The sequence below is a fragment of the Carassius auratus genome, unplaced genomic scaffold, assembly GCF_003368295.1.
Source record: "Carassius auratus strain Wakin unplaced genomic scaffold, ASM336829v1 scaf_tig00038805, whole genome shotgun sequence".
Classification (NCBI taxonomy): Eukaryota; Metazoa; Chordata; class Actinopteri; order Cypriniformes; family Cyprinidae; genus Carassius; species Carassius auratus.
In genome coordinates this window covers 41045-57534 of record NW_020526468.1, presented here as the reverse complement: position 1 = coordinate 57534, position 16490 = coordinate 41045, and the positions used below count along the sequence as shown (strand labels likewise).

Sequence of the window (16490 nt, the reverse complement as noted above, 5' to 3'; positions counted from 1 at the left end):
TCTCCACATTACAAATGGCTGTCCATCAGCGTTATCGCATATAGAGGTCATAACCTCACAGAAAAGGGAGATTAGAGATCTCATTTCAGAACAATGGTTTCAATTACAGATAGATTGCAGAGCTATTCTATAATTCTAAATGCAAAAAAGTGACTTCATACAGTATATACACATACACTATTTATTAGGGCTGGATTTTGTAAAGAAAATAAATAAAAAATATCAATACCAATACCTTGACTTCGATACCAGTTCTTGAACAATACTTTGTTACACATTGCCAAAAAAAAAAAAAACAACAACAACAACAAACTTACATTACATATTACCCCATAAAACTTTTACATTTTTTAGTTTGTTGAGGTCTTTATATCTTGTCTTGTGCCACTGCACAACGGAACAAAATGTAAAAAAACAAAATAAATATTATTTTTAATAAAGTTCGAATCATTTTCAGTGCAAAATGAACAGTTTTTAGTCAGTATTTGGGAATCACTGCTGCATGCTTAAGATCTTTAAATCATACAGTAGTTATTTTAACGCGAACTGATTAGCTGCCTTTGTTTTGTACTCTGCGATCACTGTTCTGACTCAGAGGAAGCTCATTCACTGCTCATCTGTCAATCATATTACGCGTTCATAACCCACCCTGTCTCCGACAACGAACATGCATCACACTTCCAGAAAACATTAACAGAGATGAAACATGAAGCTAAAAAACACGCGATTACGATTAGCTCATTAGATCGCAGTCGGAGGTTATTTCAAACACTCAACGGTGGTTTAAAATGAATTTTGAGTAAAAGCATAGTTTAAATTTTATAAATTGTCTCATGTGAATGGTCACGTAACACGCATTTTCCTTGATGCATTTTCGCCAGAGCCAATCACCATTTAAGGAACATCACGCATGCTGCACGCTTACTGGCTCACTGATGTTAAAAAGATTAACCCCTTATAAGTATCGAAATTTGGTACCGAACGACAAGACATGTTTCGATAGTTGATAGTATCGAGGCAATTCGGTCGGTGCCTAAAAAGTTTAAGTTATTAAAAGGTTTAAGTTATTGATTGAAGCAAAATGATCTATCACTGGTAATAAAGTGAAACATTTCCCATATTTTCTAATAACACAATATTCCACTCCGAGCTTGTTGTTTGGGTTTGGTAACACGCACATCTGCCATTGCTTATGTATTTACAAAAAATTCAATTTTCCTATTCAGCCTATGGCTTTTTAATAATTTAGCACCGGGCCCATGCAGTTCATAGTCATATAAAAACCATATATTAAAAAAGGGCATTTAAGAAGATTGGTGCTGGTCTGAGCTGATCTATTCAATAAGGAAGGAAAAACAACAGCGTTCCCATGATACCACACCACGCTTTAAAGACATGCTGAAAATAATGTGTGAACCAGTTCTGCTTTTCTTTGAGTGTCTTTCACACTTGAGTCCAAGGAAAGCCACCGTAAAGCCTCGGATTAATGTCTGAAATAAAATATTGCAACCACCTCCTCCTTTGGCAAGCTCCTCAACTCCTCACAGACTTCTTGCCAGGTTGCCCCTCCTCATTTCCGTCTTTTTCGCTCAGGTTGCCGTGACCTTGGTTTCCAGCTGTTTGGCAAATATCTGACCCTTCACTCATGCGTTTTTGGCTCAGCTGGGACTCGTCTATTCCTTAATTAACAACCTGGAGAGTTTCCCCCTCCTCAACATGCTAAGAAACCCCACAAACATCGCCCGCACCACCGCCACATGGAACCCCACATTATGAGAAGTGTAGTGTTAGTAATTAAAAGCAATCTCCGTGTGAGGCAAGTGCGTTGTTTGAAGATTGAACAAGACATTACTCAGATCTGTAGAAATGAATTACACCCTTCAGTGCTCAACTGAACTCCTCACTGGAATGGGAAAAAACAGAAACAAAGGTGAAGGGAATGGCGATGTCACGCACATCACGGGAATCTATCATTTTGCACTTATCCGTTTGACTGAGATGGGTTCAAGCATAAAATCTCTGCGTGCAAAGACAAATAAAACACGCTTCAGTTCACCTGAGCTTATGAAATAATACCCCAGCCCCCTGTTAGTTAAACTGTGCTGGAAACATTTTGGCAGCCTTAGTATAACATCAAACTCTCCAACAAGTCTGATTTTATTTTGATAATAGGCAGGCCCAGAAACGATCTGGTGCGGTTTTCATTTCTGAATGCTAATTATGAATAAGAAGTGTACCAATATGAAAATTCTTTCACATTTTTGCTTATAACCGATAAATGGCCAATATTATACATCTTGATTAAATAACTAAATATTGAAACAAATCATATGAATGCTTAAAGTAAATCTTGGCATCACAACATAATCCTTTTGAAATACACCACCTATTTCAATAGCAATACGTATTTTAAAAAGCCAAATTAATAATTTTTAAAAAACATTTTTACATTTAAAAAAGTCACTATTAGCTGATAACCGATATTATGTTATATGTGCACCTCTACAATGAATACTAAACGTGGTAAGTATAACGCATTAAAGCTGAGACCTACATTTTTAATAACAAGAATAGCATAAAACAATATTAATACAAAAATAGTAAATAATCGGGGGGAAATGTAAATAATCAGTCTATAACCAATATGGTGCTGATATGTGCATCCCTACAGTGAATTTGCAGTTAAATGTATCAAACCTGAGCACTACTCTCTTATTGGCACTATGAAATTAGCCAAAATATTTAATACTTCAACACACAAGGTGCAAAAACCATCTAGATCTGAATGACAGGCGTCAACGTCTCTGAAAATCTGCAGGACTTTCTGCACACTTCTGCAACCTCATTTAAGTTTGCACTCTTGATTTACGCCACTCAACCAACGTTTCAAACACAGAAAGTAACAGCTCGTGCCTGAAAACCTGCTGTCTAATCTAACAAGAGGCCGTATTTGGAATTGGAGCAGTTCAAGTGGAAGCAGACTGGATTTTCCACTATAATAGTCAAGGACCTGGCAGTTTCCCAGAATGAGGCAAGTCTTAGACTAATTAAGGCTGTCAATGGAGGCTCTCCTTTTATACACAAACCGGGTTTAATCCCCGCTTGCCCCATTTGCTCCAGAGGGAGCGCCCGCCTGGGTTCAGGCCAAATCTCTATCCATACAGTAGAGCATTTCTGTGGCTTTGACACGGATGCCATCGCTCTGTCTTGAGGGGGAGAGCACTGGCTGTAATGTTACGCCACAGTCTCAGCCCGCGCTGACAGCATGTTATGCTTGTAACGAGACTCTTTGAAGCAAAGCCGAAGATCTTGTTCTCCTGCAGGCGAAGGTTTTGTGTGCATGTGCAAAAGTCCCTCCCACACATTCCACTATCTTATTTTCCCTAGAACACAGACTTTTTTTTTTTTACCCAGAATCCATCTGCGCGACCAGAACGAAGCTGAGGAAATGGTTTTGTGCCCATCAGCAGATGGTATGAAAAAGAGAGGGAAAAAGATGGAGGAAGTGAAAGAACAAGAGTGGGGAAGAAGACTTTCTTGGTGTAGTCAGTGTACAGAGGTGTATATATGGTGCTGGAGCGACTATAAGGCCGTATTCTGCATAAAGATCCCCAGGCGGCACAGATCTGTGGCCAGCTGTTGATTAGCAAGCTTGAGAATGAATGCGATCTCACCTTATGCCCATCTTTTCCCATGATGCTGATGTAACTCAGCTCTTAGGGGGATTGGGGGACATAAAACTACTCACTCGACTTCACACGACATAAAAATGGCATAATAGCCAGATTAAACCAAAGATGAGACCTTTTAGGAATGACTCACATGTCTAAAGACAATCAGCTGCTGACAGCATAAAGTGAAAATGTTAAACTGATTAAAAATTACTATTATGGTCGATACCTATAAGCCAATAATTATTTGCATGCTATAAATCTATTCTACTACTAAAAAAAAATAAAAATATTAAATAAAATTACACAGAAATTTGCTATAATAATAACAATTAATAAATGTTAAAAGTTTGTATGCTGCATCAAAATCTCTTTTGAAATTCGCTGCAGAAATATTACAAAAATGTAATTAAAAATACACCGATTTTATATTATTTTGTCTAAATTAAAAACATAACACTATAACTAGCACTCCAACATTATAAAGTATGATATGAAAATTACACTATAATTATAACTACAGTATTACTTTATTTTATATTAAAAGTTCTGAAATTTGCTATAAAAATAATGGCACATATCAATAAATAAATAAATAAAATGTGCTATATATTGTGAAATGTACTATAGAAATATTAGCCAAAAAATAAATATACAGAATTTTTTCTTACATAAAATTATTATATACAATTTTGTATATAAATAATAATAATAATTGAAAATAAAATATGAAATATAAAATAAGGACATAAAATAGACAATAATTTTTAGATATGAAATATTACATTTAACAATGTTATTCAATTATTTGTAATATTTTAACATGTAAAAATTTAGGAAATAAGCATGCACAATTAAATATAAAGTATCTATAATGAAATATTAAAAAAACAATATCTGCCGATAACCGATATGGTACCGATATATCATGCATTCCTAATCCAACATATTGCATGTATAATAGAAACAGGACTCTATGGAATACATTAATTTTTTTTCCCAAAGTCCATTTTTTCTATTATAATTTTTTACTTTTAATAGCTTAATTACATTTCAATTAACAAAAATGGATTTCATTTAATCATTTATAAAATGAAATTAACAATAATGTCCTATAGTGTCTTTATTTATTTTATGTTATCTATTTGCATTTTTCTGTGTGTTTTACGATTTAATGAATTCATTATAAAAAATATACACCTTGGTAATCACACATACATGTGGAGTGGGAGTGTCCAATCAGATTTAGCTGTGGTTAAAACAAAGCATTCGAGTTTACAGTTAAAAACATCTCTGTCATTTGCAGCAGTTGGATCAGAAAACCTGGAACTGTCACTATTTATTCCATTACATCTACTTTACCTATTTATTAGAGCATGCACTGTTAAATTGAAAGCTATGAGAAGAATCTCAAGTAGAGGCTTCGGTGTCACTCTACGGACTGAAAGATCAGGACTGGAATATTTGGCCATTTCAGAGCAGCCAGACTCAACACACAAGAACAAGTATCCGACTTTTCCAAGGATCTCCAATATAACCATGCATCACTTTAAGTGCAGAGCAGCCTGACATGTTGAAGGCAACAAAAATGACCAAAGACACCCAGACTCAAGCTGGCAACACGAGCACATGCTCAAAAGGTCTTTAATCGGCCACACCACAGGGGAGAAAAAAGGAAGTACGATGCCATTTCTTCTCAGGCGAACGGTTCTGAATGATTCGTTGTTGATGGAAAACCAGGCCCCTCAGAAAAAAGGAAGTCACGGGTGCCACCGCAGAGGAAAAAGGTGAATGTATGACATTAAACCTCACCATCCTGTTTTCCTCCAGGCTAACACCAGACAAATGCTACTTCTTTATTTAGCTTCTGATAAACACAAGTGCCCCGGCCAAGTGCTTTCGCTGAAAGCCCTGCAGGTGATTGTGGGTAATTGATGATTTCTGAGCGTGAAACACAGGGACATTCGGAAGGTGAATGAAATCATTCAGCTCCGTGCGGAGAGGACATTCATCACGCGTTTCGCAGCTCAGATAAGGGACAGTCGCTCTATTCTAAACGCTCGTCGGACGGCAGATAAGCCCGAGAGCTGTAGGCAGGAGCAGGACCTGATTTCACGCCGGCTACATGGAGTGTGTGTGTGTGTGCAGATGGTGTGTATTTATGAACACCCTGCCTTTCACTGTTGGGGTTGTTCTTTTCACCAACACCACACCCACCCTCGGCTCCGTAGCCCCCACACGGAGAACGATCCTGGCTAATCTGGCACATTTGTTTAAAGCATTTAATGAGGAAAATCCCCGGGGATGTCTCCTCCCTCACACTGCATAGAAATACGGAAGAGCCCAATAAAGACACAATTTAGAGGCACAACCAGGCGGTACAATGTGAGAGACACACAACTTCAGAGCTCTGGCTGAAAGGAGCCAGTGTGCAGATACAAACAGCAGGGTTTACACAGTTAAAGACACAGAAAGAGCTCGTCTGGACCTGTTGTACTCCGTACTCAAGCGCACATGCGATGCAAGTGAATAATGTGGGGGAAAGCATAGAAAACAGAGTCCTCTGATGTTAGACTAGCACAGTTTAACCTGATACAAACAGAACAGACAACACTGAGGACTCAGAAGAGCAGAGCAGAGATTAAGAAACACTATAAACTAGATCTAAGCCATTAACAATCCATCATGTCCAATAAGACAAGTCAAGGTCAAACTAGTACACATATGGGAGAATAGCATAAATTATTAAATTAAATAACAACTGAGACGCACACACACACAAAAAAAAAAAATTAATTTGGCATAACGTGGCTAAATTTCACTTCAAATATTTGGGAGAAAGACGAGCTAAGTCGGCTGTTTTGGAAGGAAGTAACTTACCTCAAAACAGCTGCCAATTTAACACACAAGAGTCGAAACCATTGAAAAGACAGAATTTATAGTTAATATTAGTACTGAAAAAAATAAAATGCTTACTAACAAATGCGAAAACTATCATTTGTTGAACAGTTACTCGAGACTACTGGGGATAGTGACTGGCGTAGCAATAAGATTAACTGATACTAGTCAGATTTATTGCAGGATCCAATGAATACATGGGTTTTCGTCAAAACAAAAGGTTGAGAGTCTTTAAAAATATATTTACGTTTGAACAGCCTTTGCAGACATTTCAGGAATCATAAATGTAAGAGTAGTCCAAATAACTTTGGGTTGTCTGGACCACTCAAAATAGTCAAAATGTCTTAAAACTAAGTAATATATATATATATATATATATATATATATATATATATATATATATATATATATATTTTTTTTTTTTTTTTTTTTTTTTTTGCATACAAACATATATAGGTTTACATAACATTTCAGTGCCACAAAAGTAAGATTAGCCTATAAATGAGTCAGGATGCTACGTTCCGTTATCATTTTCGGACAGTAGTATACAGAGAAAGTAGCGTCAATGTTCATCAGTTTAACACAGATTTAAACACAAACACAACATGTCTTCAACATAGCTGACATTGGCGTTATTGTGCGAGACGAAGCTCAGCCGCTTGCATCCCGAAAACGGTACCGTTAGACCCTCCTTAAAGTCTCACACCAGTTCGTACACTGCATACTAGAATCTGTTGAATACTTACAAGTGAAATTATAACCAAATACCTAGTAATATTCAACAAAAGTAAGCTACTAAGGACATAAATAACGATAGTCTCAAGAAACGAATGTTAAAACGGCTACCGATAACCCAGTCGATACATCATTCATCTCACATGCAACATGCGTCTCGCTCCGGGATACACATCCCGTCTGAAACCGACCACAAGCGCGAGCTGCTGGAGACAGCAACGCACAATAATCCACGTCAAACACACACACACACACACACACACACACAGACAGACTCTCACCTCGGCAGTGGTTGCAGCGTCCACACCACGGATTCCCTTTAGATCGAGAGGAATAGATACATTCCCGGTGCACGGAAAGTTCACATGTCACTCACGCGCGGAGCGACGAGAGATCTGCGGTTTCGGGATTCCCGTTACCGATTAACACACTGAACGCTTGCTCCACGCCCAGGTATCTGATCACATGATGCATCCAGGTGTGACTGGAGCACACACACACACACACATCTACACACACCTGGAGGTCTGATCGCGCTCGCCTCCTCCCGCAGGTTACTCGCGAACGGAGGAACGGAGCTAATGGATGTGTGTGTGTGTGTGTGTGTGTCTCCTCCCCTTCCCCGCGCTGAGAGCTTTAAACCACAGAACAGTGAAGACCTGATGGAGGAGAAAGCTCGATCTTAAAGTGCTTTTAATCTAGTGGAGATTAGTCAAAAGAGCATGTCTTCCAAATTTAATGATTACTTTTAAAGCTGTAGTCTGGCACTTATAAAAGTTACATGGTATTACCAAGGTTTTTCTACATGGTATCATGCTGATACTATTTTGTTTTACAAATGCAAAATGACAATACAATGTATTTTTGTGATGTGTACCACCATAATATTTAATAATGTAATTGACCACTATCTTATCATCAACTTTGAACATCTTATTATAGTAAATCATGAAGTACCATAGTGCTTTTTGTAAATAAATACAATCTATCTATCTATCTATCTATCTATCTGCACCATGTTTTATATGAAAGTACCATGATATTACCCTGTGATACCCCTACTGTTAATGCTATTTTAATTAGATGTATTTGTGTTTTTATATTTTGTGTTAAGCAGCACAGTCAGCATTCAGCAGAACTCTGACAACTTTCACTTTTCTGACAGATCAAACTCTGTCGAGTGTATTATCTGTCAACAGTTCAAGTCACCGTGTGAAAGTGTAACAGAGTCGCATCCATCTCCCCGGAGTGGGACACGGTGTAGTTTATTCGTGTCAGGGGTTGTACAATAAATTATCCTATTTCTGTCACCCTGTGTGGGGAAGCAAAATATGAAGTGTTCAATCAAACCACGAGATGTCAAACCCAGATCTCTATATGGGATTCTATTGTAAGGGGCTGTAAATTTGAGAGCTGGGGCTAAATGCTCTCTGCCAGCGGTCTTGTGCAGGACCCAAGAGACTCCAAACAGGTCGTTATATCCAGATGTCAATTGCAAAACAATTTCCACATGAGGGAAGAGAAAATTAAACCTAGTGAACGATTATTTTTTAAAAACGTTTAAGCCCCAATTCTACTACTATAAACAGTCTAGATGTTTTACATAGTTTTTATATTTTATTGCTTTCATTGTTTTTTGTCAAGATTTAAATATTAAAAAAATGACATTTTACATTAATATTATAATGTGTCATATATATATATATATATATATATATATATATATATATATATATATATATATATATATATATATATATATATATATATATATATATATAAACATTTATAATATAATGTCAAATATTTTATACTTAATATTTTGTTATAACAAAAACATTTAAATATATAATTTCATGATTTTTTCAATTTTGCATATTTTATATTATTTTAATAATATAATGCAGTTCATATTCAGAGAATGAGATAAAATATATATATATATATATATATATATATTGCATTACAGTAATGAGAATGGGAGGAAGTGTGTGCTTCACTGTTGAAAATAATGCCAAAATAAAATAACAATAATAATACTAATAATTCAAAACATGTCATTTTATATTCATATTTTAGTATTATTTAAATAATAAAATATAATTCCTATTTACAGATACTTTGCATTACAGTAATGAAAATGGGAAGAGGGATATGATTAATTGTCATAAAAATAATGTCACAATGCAAAAAAAAAAAATAATAATATAAAGAATTAGGAGGGATATGCTTAATTGTCACATATTTTCTTGGGGCAAAACATTATTTGATATGTCTTTCATTTGCATATTGGGGGTGAAATATGATTAAGATATGTTCTTTAAGTGTTGTTTTATAAGATTCATCTCTTTATTTGGACTGGAACCCGTAGCTGTGCAGAAACAAAGAGGCTGAGACCCAGAGCGTCATTGTCTACAGAGTGTCACTTTTGGTGAGTGATTTATGGTTATGCAAATATGCATGTCTGGGAAGAGAGCAGCCACTGTCCCAGAGACTCATGTGATGAATCAAGAGTGGAAGCCCTGAGTCAGACTTAAAACTGAGGCAGCCGTAAACAAGATGGAAGTAAGAGAGAGAGACAGGGAAATGAAAAAGAGAGAGATGGAGTAATGAGATCCTTCACTGGCAACCGTGTGAGTGATGAGTTACAGGCCAGAGCAGACAGACACATGTGTGACTGACTGGATTACTTTAAGTGTGACTGCATTGTTAAACAACAGTTTTACACAACAGAAGATCGTGACACTACAACAAAAACTATTTGAGCCAAAAAAGTTCAATGCTAATATACAAACATTATTCATTGAGAACCATGAGTCTTTGTAGGCTACCAAAGTGTTTGCGTGCTACTGTATTGTTTATGTTTGCATTGGAAGTTCATTTCAGAAATCAAATATATAGAATATTGTATACTAATTTATGTTAAGCCATAACCTTCAGCTCAGTTGCTATTTAATTTAGTTACCCATTAAGGAAGGCACTGAAGGATGCTGCGAGACTTAAATATGGCCCTGAATGACACAATTTGCTGCACTCTATGAAATGTTTAGTGCTGTTTGCTTAAAGTTGTGTATTTATGCACACTTTATTTGATGTTCCTGCCGTTTTGCAGTGAATTTCCCTTCAGGGATCAATAAAGCTATGTTTTCCATCTGTCTGTGCTTACGTGCGCGCACTCGACGCCGTTAGAGCGCCCTCTACTGGCAGAGACGAGCAACACGTGCTCAGCATGCGTCCTAAACCTGGAAAAGGCCTTGGTTCAATTTAACTACCCATAAAAAAAGTGAATCCCTCATCCATCCTTGTCCAAAACCTTGAGACAGAAAGTCAATACGGCCTTACTGCCGATTCCTTTTTCATAGCCTGATTCATAATGATTTACTTCCCTGACAGCTGAATTTTCCGGAGGCTTTATGAAGCTTCAGACTAGATGTGAAGGATCTTGGCACCTGTAAATCGTTCCAGTCAGGTGGCTTCCCGGGGCCGGTGGAAATATTGTGTGGCAGATGGAGGCTCTTACACGCAGAAAGGTGGCATAGCGTGAGATCGAGGAGTTGAGAAAAACTCATCACACATTCTGAGGCGGCTTATTTTAGACACACATATTGCTAAAGCGCCGGATCTGATTCATCGCACACCTCTGCTGCTCAGAGACGCCAGTCCTGCTGGAAAAACAGCCGTTGAGTTTCAACTGGTACAAACCGAGATCCTTCAGAATGCATGGGTCGTTCACTCAGAAAATGCATCCGTCTGTGCAGTTGTTGATTTTTGTTAGGCCTATGTAAAAATGCACTGGACCCATGAGCGCCAACATTTTAACATGCTGTGTCAAGTTATCTTGTACAACACTAAAAAATACAATGCCGAAACTCATCTGAAAATAGATGGAACAAGCTAAGACCACAAGCGGCTTAGGCCGGTTTAAGCGGGGGTATACTATTGCAATAATACATGTCCAAACTTAGTTTCATCATAGTAAAAACACTGTAAAAGCACTGTCCAATAAAAAAAATAAAAATAAAAAAATATGTAAGATGTACTTAATTTAAAAACTTCTGCAAGTTTTTGCACACATACTTAAGTCGAATTTAAGAATGGACTTAAGTAAACCTACTTAACTAAGTTATGTAAAATTAGCAAAGGAAATTTAACGTCGCCAGTTAGAGTTTAATGAGTAATTTCTACTTAATTATTTTAAGTTTACTATGCACATATTAAATTAAGTAGTACATTTAATTCAGTCACAGTTTGTATACTTTATACTCAAACAATGTAATGTAATAAAACTATGCTATTAAAGCACGTGGTTCACTTGCATAAGCATATAGATGGCTTGTTAGTCTTTTTAGGATAATATATTTAGATTTAACTCAAATGAACACAGAGACTTCAATTCTTAGTACACAATACACAATAACGCTAACAATCAGCAGATAGTGTTAGAGTATGAATGGGTCATTTTAAGTAGAAAATGATATGCAGATGTCACAGAACAGCAAAAATAATGAAATAAATGAAAAATTATAAAAAATAAAATAAAACAGTGTAAATAGAATTCTTATTAATTAGTCATGCCCCAGTGCATGGTGGGAACAACAGAATCATAACTTTGATATTTACTCAAAGAATCCTTGTAAATGTAAGAAACAATTTCAAGTAAAATATACATAAAAACTCAAACTTTCATTTCTATAATCTTAAATTGAGTATTGTTATTGTCATTGAACAAATAAGAATCACCATGTTAATGAATAGGCTAGAATGAATGTATTTGTAATTGTTTGTGGTAAAATTGTTACTTTAAAGAGCCATTTCTACCAGATATAACCTATAAAAGATTGTTTTGGTGGTATGAATTAATGTTGATTCAGCGACAGTAAAGATATCTTTGATTTCAATAAAACCAGTATCGGTAGGTTTTATATTTTAGTTAACTTTTATTTTCTTTTATTTTTTCAGTGTAAGACTAGTTATATCCTTGGATTTTTTTATCTTTTAATTTTATTCCAATAATTTTAAAATAAATAAATAATTTCCCCAATAAATCAATGAATAAATAAATAAAAACAGAATAAGTTGTTGTCATTGTCCAACAATTTTATGGATGTTTTCTTTAACCCTGAAACACAATGTAATAAAGTCCAGGTAAAACTCCTGTTAAAAAAAAAACAAAGAACATTCCTTTATATTATTATTGTGGCCTACTTTTACTTTTTTTTTTTTTTTTTTTTACACTATACACATACAAACCCACAGAATGATTTTTTTACAGTGTATTTTTGTTAGTGAATAACTATGGTAAATTTCACAGTGGCTGGCAGCTTAAACACAGTGTGTCCTCTACAGACAGTCTGAAGACATTTGTGTGAAGACTGAGATGCTGCTCTTGACCAGCTGCTTGTGCTAATTGTGTTGCGCAGGTACTGTGTGCCCACCTGTGTGCTTTGAGATCTGCTCCATTCATGCGTCCACACTGGCATCTGTTGGTTGCGTGTTTTCGAGAGTTGTGTAGAGTTATGTCGCTTTCTGACTCAGTGGAGTGAGAGATGATGAGACAGATATTCACTCCTCCACTCATCCTGATATAATTCTGCTTCCTTATTCACCCAGAACTAATGGAAGACTTCACGCCGACTCATACATAAATAACCTGTGTTTGGGAAGCCGAAACGGAAATGCTACTGTTATATCTTAGTAATGATCTCTTTTTTGAGAATTGACATTTACACTCAGAGATAACTTTGATCAAAGACACAAAAAAGCATCTTTATTTCCATCATTCCTAGTCTTCATTTGTATACAGAGTCTAATACCTTGCTCTAGGGCTTTACTTTGATCTCGTCTGTGATTACTGTTGTTTTTTTCCAGTTCTCTTGCATTCTTGTTACATTTCAGTTGACTAGTAATAATATAATTATAATTATTGATAATGTAATTCTATTTTATACTTCAGATTATCAGTGTCACCTATTGATACAAATAATTTTAATATATTATTGCATATTAAATAATATTCATTAGTACAAATAATAATAAATATTGCCCTATAATGCAATATAAGTGTTCCATAATATATATATTTTTTTTATAAAAAAGAAACTTAAGTAAAACTTTATTTACTTTATAACATCACCAAGTACCTTATTTATGATGATAATAATTATTATAATAAAATTAATAATTATATTTGTTTAATTAAATAAAACTTGATGATTATAATTAATTTAATTTAATACATCTATATTAATTTGATGATATTAAATAATATGAATAATTAACTTTGCTCTAATGCAATATAATTGTGCTATAAAATATTGCTTTATTTTTATAATATTAATATGTAACTTACTGATAATAATTACTACAATAATAAAACTTTTGCTCTAGAGTGAAATACAGCTGCAAAATAAAAAGATTGAATATATTATAAATAAATAGATAATAATATTTGTAAGTTACTTCTGTACAATACAATATTTTATAATAATTGTATATTTGTTTTATAATATCAATTTGAAGCATATTGATACTAACAAATTAATAATTATAATAACTATTATGTAAAGTAGCTTACACTTACTAATACAACTACTACTGCTAATAACATTAAAAGAATGTTACACTAAATTAGATACTATTTATATCTATCTTTCATTTCTTTACGATATTAACCAGTAACTTAATAAATCAGGTAAGTTTATAGCTCAAAGTATTTTTGGAGTACTCTGCTGTGGAGTTATGAAATGATGGTGGAATCCTTATATGAGGGATTTTTCTTCTTCAGTCCTGTAGCTCTCTCATCCAGCAGGCGTTAGCTCTCGTGTGGGCACGGTGCGAAACCCCCAGAGATTTCACGGAGCTGCGGGTACGGCGTGGGTGAGACTCGGCCCGGCCGCTCCATCTGTTAATCTCTATTTCCAGCCCTGAGATCCGGATCCAAATCAAAGCAGGGCTGACAGGGCCCTCGGGCACCTCTCATATGCTGTGAACTTCAGCGTGCTTTATCATGTCAGACTTCTTCCTGCAACCGAACAGAGCTAATACTGCTCAAAACATACAGTATATTCAAATAACTGCACATAGCACTGGCATCACATTTCTGCTCCTGTAAAAAGAAATTTCCAGAAAAGAGAGTGTGAAAATCATTGTGTTCAGCGATAAATCAAGGACGTGTGGGTGTGTCCTACATTTATCAGCCCTGGAAAAACCATAGGATGCATTTGGTAGAAGAGGAAAGAACGGTTTGATTAAGTTCTTGTTTGAATGATTTATGAGTTTAAAGAAATGAAAGGGGAATCGTTTAGGTTATGTAGGTCAACGTGCGCACAATAATCATGAGCTGTTGAGCATCAGCATCAGCTCAATAAAAAAACATCAGAATGACAGACTGACTCCAACTCACTCCAACTGTGCTTAACAAAATGAACTGACAATAATAATAATAATAATTATTATTATTATCATTATTGTTATTATTATTAATTGCATTACTGTTATTATTAATGTTATTGTTAATTCACAGGTTACGAAAAACCTTAAAAACCTTAATGCACTGTAAGTCACTTTAGATAAAAGTGTCTGCTAAATGCATCAATTTAATTTAATTTAATTTTAATTACATTATTATTATTATTGTTATCATCAATATATGATGGTTAATATAAAAAAAGAAAAAAAAATCGTATTTATTTATTTTTTCCCATAATAATATCACTGCTATATAATAAAAAAGGTGAATTTTAAATAAATTTACATAATTGCCGAAGATGCTGTGCTAATTTCTAGAGTGAAAAAAAATCAACTTAAGAAATATTCTTTATTAAAAATAAATAAATTAGTCCAACTTCTCTACTGCTTTAATTAGTGATGCTGTTTTGTGTTTATTATGTTGCTTAAAACAACAGAACACATTTACTATTATGCAAACAATGAAAAAAAAAACGTATTTACAATAAAATTAAAACTTATTTCATTTTTTATACTTACATAATACACAAGTTCACACATAACAGTAACATTAAAATAAATTAAAATTACAATAGTACGTTAGCTATTCAATAATTATACATATGCAATTATGGATGGATTTCTGTAGCTGCTTTCTATGTTTCATCTCATAATTGAGCTGTTGCTGACATCTAGCGGTGATTACATTTACTGCACAAGCGTGACGCTTACGTAGCCGTGATGTCACCTATGTTTCTCATACGTCATTACGTTCCCATGATGCACTGCGAAAGTAGGTGAGTTTTTTTTTTTTTTTTTTAAGGCTATTTTGCTTATTTGTACTTGTTTAAACAAAGCACTAGATCGATTTGCATACTCGTGTCTTCTTCGTCTTTCGATCGGTCAGCTTGACGTGATCGTCACTTTGTCACCGTCTCTGTAAAAGGAGGCGTGTTTGAACTGATGCTGACTGTGAGGCTGAACATATTCAGCTTTGCGCAGTGGCAGTATCGTAGCCTATGAGGTTTATCCGAGGCGCGATTATTGCTAATTGAAAACTTTACCCAATACCCCGCCATGACGACTTGAAATATAGTCGGCGTTGGCAATTTTTGACGGTCTTTACGGAGACTGATGAACTGGTTAAAATCAGAAAGTAACGCGAAAATATATTAGTCAGGCTATATTTTTGTGTAGAAATTGTTGTATTGCTGCTATCAAATAAAGCCAGGTGCACCAAGTGAACGGGTTACATGTTTCATTTTTATTGCTCACTATTTTAACATTCACAACTTGGGCTCATCTCTCTCTTCTTCTTCCCGGTCTACCTCTTAAAAGTTACTTCCCCCTAGTGGTCTCAGTTAGAATTACAGTGAATAACAGGACACCACATAAATCATCTTTCCAATGTTACAAAAACTGCATTATTCCATCATAGAAACATTGCCAAATGAGAAACATGTTATTTGTTTTTGATGCGGAAAAGCTAGTTCATGCATTTATGACCTCTAGACTGGACTATTGTAATGCACTTCTAGGTGGTTGTCCTGCTTCTTCAATAAACAAGCTACAGGTAGTCCAAAATGCAGCAGCTAGAGTCCTTACGAGGTCAAGAAAATATGATCACATTATCCCAATTTTACAGTCTCTGCACTGGCTACCTATTAAGTTCTGTATCAGTTACAAATTATCTTACCTATAAGGCCCTAAATGGTTTAGCTCCTGCGTACCTAACTAGCC

General features: G+C 35.1%; 1 non-coding gene and 1 pseudogene across 1 annotated transcript; one reads left to right on the top strand and one right to left on the bottom strand.

The window, feature by feature from the left end:
• The window catches only part of LOC113083549 (plexin-B2-like), a 120128-nt pseudogene extending 112316 nt beyond the window's left edge, over window positions 1–7812 (bottom strand).
• Window positions 7813–15740: 7928 nt separating this feature from the next.
• On the top strand, window positions 15741–15881 carry LOC113083550 (U4 spliceosomal RNA). Its single transcript, XR_003283302.1, has one exon. It is a non-coding gene; the product is annotated as a U4 spliceosomal RNA (small nuclear RNA).
• The last annotated feature ends 609 nt before the right edge of the window (window positions 15882–16490 follow it).